General features: G+C 36.6%; 2 long non-coding RNA genes across 2 annotated transcripts; one reads left to right on the top strand and one right to left on the bottom strand.

Annotated features, from left to right (window-relative positions):
* Window positions 1-1638: 1638 nt before the first annotated feature.
* On the top strand, window positions 1639-3764 carry LOC118564108. Its single transcript, XR_004931636.1, has 2 exons — window positions 1639-2317; window positions 3036-3764. It is a non-coding gene; the product is annotated as an uncharacterized LOC118564108 (long non-coding RNA).
* Window positions 3765-4211: 447 nt separating this feature from the next.
* On the bottom strand, window positions 4212-6109 carry LOC118564098. The gene is made up of 3 exons (XR_004931625.1): window positions 5458-6109; window positions 4395-4726; window positions 4212-4304 (listed from the first exon to the last, which is right to left on the bottom strand). It is a non-coding gene; the product is annotated as an uncharacterized LOC118564098 (long non-coding RNA).
* Between the last annotated feature and the right edge of the window lie 252 nt (window positions 6110-6361).

The raw sequence follows: 6361 nt of genomic DNA on the forward strand, positions 1-6361 counted from the left end.
GCTACATCATGTTTAACAGCTCTGATCGGTTTGCTTTTGGGCCTCATTGATTAGTCGCCATCATTAAACACTTTCCTCTGATTAAAGTCAAAGATTTAGTTTTGACTCAAGCTCACTCTGACTGGTTCTCTGTGGTTCTGTAGAATCTGGTCCTAATCCTGTTCACCAGTAAAAGTCCCTGAAACCAAAGCTGCTTCATTATGACACAAATATAATCAGGAATATTTTTTCTCCATATTGAAGTAACTAGCATTTAAATTATTGTTTATTGATTTTGGAAAACTAAACAATTTATTCCAATTAAAGACAAACCTTTCCCTGATACCTTTATTGTTGAACCTCCTAAAGTTGTAAAAAAATATTGATACTCAAACGCTGTATGCGAATACAGTATTAACTTGTCATGGTATTGATACAAAATATTTTAGCATATGAGGCAAACGAAGAAGGAAACCCAAAGATCGGTTCAAAAAAGTCAAGCAGCACAACAATCTTGGCCAAACATCTCAAGGAACGACACCTTGGCCTCCATGATGAATTCTGACAGGTTAATAAATGAAAGTTCCCGTTCATAATTAATTTAATACATTATGCGTATTAGTGATGCTAGTATGACCGGTGGTCTGAATTAAGGTTGTGTGGTTAGCATGTTACTAGGCATGCTACTAGGCATCATACTTGGGTTATTTATTTAGCATTTATTTGCACACTTATTTAACTAGCATCTGTGTTCCATGTCGAGATTTAATATAGATAGTTTTTCATGTAAAACATTTGATATGCTTTTAATTATTGGTCATTTTTTTATCCCTGTGGTATTGAAAATGGGTTGCACAGTGGCGCAGTGGGTAGCACAGCAAGAAGGTTCTGGGTTCAAATCCAACCCTGGGTCTTTCTGCATGGAGTCTGCATGTTCTCCCTGTGCATGCAAGGGTTCTCGCTGGGTACTCTAGCTTCCACAGTCCAAAAACATGACTATTAGGTTAATTGGCTTCTCTAAATTGTCCTTAGGTGTGAGTGTGTGCGTGAATGGTTGTTTGTCCTGTTTGTCTCTCTGTGTTGCCCTGCGACAGACTGGCGACCTGTCCAGGGTGTACCCCGCCTCTCGCCCAGTGAACGCTGAAGATAGGCACCTGCGACACAATCAAGCAGGTTAGAAAATGGATGGATGAGTGTTGAGTATCAAATATTTTCCTGGGTACCAATATTGAGTTTGACCTTTTAGTATTGTTACAACCATAAAACCTTACGTTAAAAACTAATGAAGGATTTATTCAAACATAAACAACATAAATCAAATATGACAACATAGATATGACTATAAATTCCTCCGGAATATAAGTCGCATCATTCAAAAATGCATCATAAAGAGGAAAAAAACATTATAAATAGTCGCACCGGACTATAAGCATTTATTTAGACATTTTTTTCACACAATCCAAGACTAAAAATTGTACGGAAGCGTATTGCTGCCACTGGACAAAATTTTTTTTTTGTTGCTTATCTTGTATAAACATGATAATTATCTTGTATAAACGTGATCTTATCTTGTATAAACATGATAATTATCTTGTATAAACGTGATAATTATCTTGTAAAAACGTGATAATTATCTTGTATAAACGTGATAAATATCTTGTATAAACGTGATAATTATCTTGTATAAACGTGAAAATTATCTTGTAAAAACGTGATAACTTATCCAGATGGTGGCGCTAGTATGCTTTTAGTCTGACTCATTTAAGACGAAGAAGAAGCATGTGCGTCATCTACTCGAGAACTAAAATGGCAAATTTATGGAAATGGATCAAGTTTTACTTTATGCTCGCTGGTATCACCTTATTTTCAACGGAAATACGGAGACAGTGAGTGGCGGATTTCCGTGCGAGACGTCCGATACGTCACTTCCTGTTACTGGCGAGTCAGCTGGACAGCGACTCGCGCAATTAATTCGTATCAAATTACTCGTCTTTATGATTTCATGGAAGGCCGGGATCGTTTGTCCGGTTAGAGGCTGTCATGATAACGGGTGTAAACGAAAGGTTTATGTGGAGCAGGAGTGTTTTAATCATCGACCGCGTTCAAGAGCTGTAGATACCAGGCGCCCTACTTTCTTCACCCCCAGCCGAAGAATGAGATATCCCTCCGCCTGTGGCTAAAAGTTGTAAATTTGAAGAAACCACCGAAACAATGGTATGTTTGTTCTTTTAATTTTGTGGACAAAAGACCGATAGGAGACCACACGATGCCAGAAAAGTGGCCGGGCTACGAAGTTCCATTAAAATCTCTGTGGAGACGTCAAGAGGGCAGCAAACAGGTAAGCTTGGGAAGTGTACAGTGTTTACGTTTGTGTCACTCTTGATAAAACATATGCTTTCACATTAAGACAGCCGTGTTTTAGCTTTGTTCTGTCTGTCAATTATTATCTGAATATTTTTCATCTCTGCTCGAGGTTTTTGGGGTTCCGTTTGTAAAGTTATACAATGAGAGATTTACAGTAAAATATTTAGCCTGTCATATGACATAAAAGGCAGGGTTCATTATTCATATTTCTGTTATTCATAAATCTATAAATAAGTCACAGTTCCCAGTTTAATATTTAAATAACAAGCTTAATATTTAGCTCCAAAATAAACGTCTAGTTTGTAAGCTATACATTTAATTTGGAGTTCAATGTTTCATTTGAAAACTAAATGCTTGGTTTGCATCTTAATATATAGTTTACAATTTAAACATTTAGCTGTGTAATTAAATATTTAGTTTGAAACGGTGACATTTATAAAATGTATAAAACCCATTTTTTCCTCTTATAGAACCCAAACTATTGCTGTTATATCTTGACTGTGTAACCTTACCAATGGTATCCCAGCATAGACTGTTTGTAAAAACTAGAAGGAATGTGTGATATGAATATTTGAATGAGTATGAGTTATGATGCAGGTGGTGCTCTATTAGCTTGGTGTTAACATAGTTTTAAGTAGTCTTGATATGTTTTATGCTGTTTGCTAAACTGATTGTGGTCTTGTTTTTAAAAGATGACTGCTGCTGTGATGCAGAGGCTGACTGGACCGCTCATAATCAGAGTCACCTTTGCAGAAAGATGCTGATACTACAGGCACCGAAGGATCACACCTAGGAGAAGAGAAGAACAGTGTATATGGCAGGGAAAACACTGACTTCTCGAGTGCCTTTGTCCTGGTGATGAAGTGACGGCAGACAGAGGCTTTACCATCTGAGATCTGCTGTTTGAGAGGAGATTTAACCTTGTTCTACCAGCATCCACTCATAAAAGGAGGGAAGATGTCTAATGAGGATGTAACTGCCACAAGGATTGCAAATGTCCACATACATGTGGAAAGAGTTATCAGGAGGCTCAGAGTTTTGACAATAATCTCCCAGACTGTAACTCTCAACTTGGTAAATAAAATGGACAAAATCTTTCGTCCGTGCAGCCCCTTAGAACATGCAGGAGATCATCCACGAGGATGCTGATTGAGCGGAGAAGTTTACATGTCAAAAAGATCCTGATTAGTTATATTCTACTGTAAATCAGTGCAATTATAATACACTAGAATGTGTTTTGGATTTCTGCTTTTAAATATTTCTTTGTGTAGCACCTTGAGGTTTTACATTTTGGAATTACTTTTAATTTTTCAAAACTTTTCAAGTATTGTATATCCTTAGTTTTAGACCATTTAAATGTTTACATATACATAAATTGTGTCCAACTAAATGTGTATTATTAAAGTTTCCAATCTATTTCACTTGCTAATGTAATTTGCATTCATTCATATTTAGATCAAGTGGATGTTGTCCTAAGCATATGTAAAGAACTAAAGTGTATCTTATGTACATAAACTGACAAAAAGATAAGAGTATTTCATTTATTTAATTAATGCAATTTGTTTACATTAAATGTAGTACATTTCACTTATGGCATATTTGTAGGCCGTTTAATTCTTGTGGTGCAGGAAACATCCATCATTCAGCCTTTTGGGGACGGCACAGCTCATCTGTTCAGGACAATCCAGTCAGACCTTTGGCCACGGCAAACTGCACCTTTTAACAAAGTTAAAGGAACAGTTATTTTTTTAGTTATATTACAGTACTTGGTGTCATCATATTTATATAAAATATGGATAGTTTGTAGTGACAACTATAAACCGTCCATATTTTTCTACTTATCTTCCTGATGTACTTATACAACTTGCCATTCAAGATTAGACTGTTATAGAATGGTGTGCTCACATCCACAGACAGGAAGAGGTGGTGTTTTGACAGAACATTACCCAAACTTGAATGACCTTAAACAGCATCAATGAACAAAAGATCAGACTTTTATCTTAAAAAGCTGCACAATCTGTTGATTAGAAAAATAAAAACATCATTCATACTTTTTGTACTAATTTATTACCATCCATTTTCCTACACCCTTATCCTTGTTTGGATGTCGAGGGGTGCTGGTGCCTATCTCCAGCAGTCAATGGCGAGAGGCAGGGTACACCTGGACAGGTAATATATCTGAAATATGAGTGGCCGGCAAATACATTATGTGTTCTTCCATGTGTCAGAGACACTCCTCTGGTATGCCAGAGGAGTACACATGCACTGTTCTTCTCTTCTCCTAGGTGTGATCCTTCGGTGCCTGTAGTATCAGCATCTTTCTGCATAGGTGACTCTGATTATGGAGCGGTCCAGTCAGCCTCTGCATCACAGCAGCAGTCATCTGTCAAAAACAAGACCGCACAAGACCACAATCAGTTTAGCAAACAGCATAAAACATATCAAGACTACTTAAAACTATGTTAACACCAAGCTAATAGAGCACCACCTGCATCATAACTCATACTCATTCAAATATTCATATCACACATTCCTTCTAGTTTTTACAAACAGTCTATGCTGGGATACCATTGGTAAGGTTACACAGTCAAGATATAACAGCAATAGTTTGGGTTCTATAAGAGGAAAAAATGGGTTTTATACATTTTATAAATGTCACCGTTTCAAACTAAATATTTAATTACACAGCTAAATGTTTAAATTGTAAACTATATATTAAGATGCAAACCAAGCATTTAGTTTTCAAATGAAATATTGAACTCCAAATTAAATGTATAGCTTACAAACTAGACGTTTATTTTGGAGCTAAATATTAAGCTTGTTATTTAAATATTAAACTGGGAACTGTGACTTATTTATAGATTTATGAATAACAGAAATATGAATAATGAACCCTGCCTTTTATGTCATATGACATATGACTAAATATTTTACTGTAAATCTCTCATTGTATAACTTTACAAACGGAACCCCAAAAACCTCGAGCAGAGATGAAAAATATTCAGATAATAATTGACAGACAGAACAAAGCTAAAACACGGCTGTCTTAATGTGAAAGCATATGTTTTATCAAGAGTGACACAAACGTAAACACTGTACACTTCCCAAGCTTACCTGTTTGCTGCCCTCTTGACGTCTCCACAGAGATTTTAATGGAACTTCGTAGCCCGGCCACTTTTCTGGCATCGTGTGGTCTCCTATCGGTCTTTTGTCCACAAAATTAAAAGAACAAACATACCATTGTTTCGGTGGTTTCTTCAAATTTACAACTTTTAGCCACAGGCGGAGGGATATCTCATTCTTCGGCTGGGGGTGAAGAAAGTAGGGCGCCTGGTATCTACAGCTCTTGAACGCGGTCGATGATTAAAACACTCCTGCTCCACATAAACCTTTCGTTTACACCCGTTATCATGACAGCCTCTAACCGGACAAACGATCCCGGCCTTCCATGAAATCATAAAGACGAGTAATTTGGTACGAATTAACTGCGCGAGTCGCTGTCCAGCTGACTCGCCAGTAACAGGAAGTGACGTATCGGACGTCTCGCACGGAAATCCGCCACTCACTGTCTCCGTATTTCCGTTGAAAATAAGGTGATACCAGCGAGCATAAAGTAAAACTTGATCCATTTCCATAAATTTGCCATTTTAGTTCTCGAGTAGATGACGCACATGCTTCTTCTTCGTCTTAAATGAGTCAGACTAAAAGCATACTAGCGCCACCATCTGGATAAGTTATCACGTTTTTACAAGATAATTTTCACGTTTATACAAGATATTTATCACGTTTATACAAGATAATCATCACGTTTATACAAGATAATTATCACGCTTTTACAAGATAATTATCACGTTTTTACAAGATAATTATCACGTTTATACAAGATAATTATCATGTTTATACAAGATAAGATCACGTTTATACAAGATAATTATCATGTTTATACAAGATAAGCAACAAAAAAAATATTTTGTCCAGTGGCAGCAATACGCTTCCGTAAAATTGACATTTAATCTGG

The sequence above is a fragment of the Fundulus heteroclitus genome, chromosome 9 (genome assembly GCF_011125445.2).
Source record: "Fundulus heteroclitus isolate FHET01 chromosome 9, MU-UCD_Fhet_4.1, whole genome shotgun sequence".
Lineage (NCBI taxonomy): Eukaryota > Metazoa > Chordata > Actinopteri > Cyprinodontiformes > Fundulidae > Fundulus > Fundulus heteroclitus.